This window comes from Schistocerca americana, unplaced genomic scaffold (genome assembly GCF_021461395.2).
Source record: "Schistocerca americana isolate TAMUIC-IGC-003095 unplaced genomic scaffold, iqSchAmer2.1 HiC_scaffold_77, whole genome shotgun sequence".
Lineage (NCBI taxonomy): Eukaryota > Metazoa > Arthropoda > Insecta > Orthoptera > Acrididae > Schistocerca > Schistocerca americana.
The window spans coordinates 836,028-837,500 of NW_025726533.1; the positions used below are offsets into that span (position 1 = coordinate 836,028).

At 61.0% G+C, this 1,473-nt stretch overlaps 1 non-coding gene across 1 annotated transcript in view; it reads left to right on the forward strand.

The window, feature by feature from the left end:
- The first annotated feature begins 789 nt into the window (after window positions 1-789).
- The window catches only part of LOC124590638, a 1,910-nt gene continuing 1,226 nt past the window's right edge, over window positions 790-1,473 (forward strand). The window contains exon 1 of the ribosomal RNA XR_006976696.1: window positions 790-1,473. This exon is cut by the window's right edge and continues 1,226 nt beyond it. This is a non-coding gene — a ribosomal RNA (small subunit ribosomal RNA).

Genomic DNA, 1,473 nt, shown 5'->3' on the forward strand with positions numbered 1-1,473 from the left:
GGTGGCTGGGTGGGACCGTCCCCGGCCGGTGAGGGGGGGCCTCCCGGCGTGCTGGCCGCGCGGTGCGTGGGCGCACGCGCTACAGCCGGCTGGTGGGGGCGGCCAGTGGCAGGCGCGCCGGCCGACGGAGGCGGCAGGCGGCGCAGCTGCGCGCCGGCGCACCCTGCACGCGGCGCCGTGCGGCCAAAGTAGGTCCTCGCGGGCCCGGTGCGAAGCGCGGTGGACATCTGCAGTGTGCTGGTCCGATTGAGGACTGTGTGCGCTGAGGATGCGCCGCCGCCCGGCGCTCGGCGCCGCGACGCCGTCTGCTGCTCGGTCGCCTCTGCGGTTCTCGCAGGTGGTTTGTATCGCAGCTGTGCGGACGTGTTGGCGCGTGCGCTGTGCTGGGAGAGTTCGCTTCGGCACCCAAGTGGGGCTTTTGTCCTTCTGTGGCGCTGGCGTTGGAGCTGCCGGTCACCGTAGGTGGCGCGTGTTGTCTCCCGCCGGCAATGCCACGACAGCACGCTCCCGGGCCTCTGTCGGCAGCGGCAAGCTCAGTTGGGAGCACGGGTGGTCGCACCTAAAGCGTCTACTCGCCAAACTCCGGGCGATTGCGCCTCTCTCGAACCCGACCAAGTACTTAGGACGGCGCTGCGCGCCGCCGGGACCTGAGAGGGTTTCGAGGTGTATGGTGCAGGGGAGCTCAGCCTCCTCCTGTTTGCAGAATAATTGAGCGGACGCTTGCGTGTTCGCGCGGGCCCCCGGGACACACTCCCGGGCGGCCGGCTGCTCAGCTCTAGTTGACGCAGCTCCCTGGTTGATCCTGCCAGTAGTCATATGCTTGTCTCAAAGATTAAGCCATGCATGTCTCAGTACAAGCCGCATTAAGGTGAAACCGCGAATGGCTCATTAAATCAGTTATGGTTCCTTAGATCGTACCCACGTTACTTGGATAACTGTGGTAATTCTAGAGCTAATACATGCAAACAGAGTCCCGACCAGAGATGGAAGGGACGCTTTTATTAGATCAAAACCAATCGGTCGGCTCGTCCGGTCCGTTTGCCTTGGTGACTCTGAATAACTTTGGGCTGATCGCACGGTCCTCGTACCGGCGACGCATCTTTCAAATGTCTGCCTTATCAACTGTCGATGGTAGGTTCTGCGCCTACCATGGTTGTAACGGGTAACGGGGAATCAGGGTTCGATTCCGGAGAGGGAGCCTGAGAAACGGCTACCACATCCAAGGAAGGCAGCAGGCGCGCAAATTACCCACTCCCGGCACGGGGAGGTAGTGACGAAAAATAACGATACGGGACTCATCCGAGGCCCCGTAATCGGAATGAGTACACTTTAAGTCCTTTAACGAGTATCTATTGGAGGGCAAGTCTGGTGCCAGCAGCCGCGGTAATTCCAGCTCCAATAGCGTATATTAAAGTTGTTGCGGTTAAAAAGCTCGTAGTTGGATTTGTGTCCCACGCTGTTGGTTCACCGCCC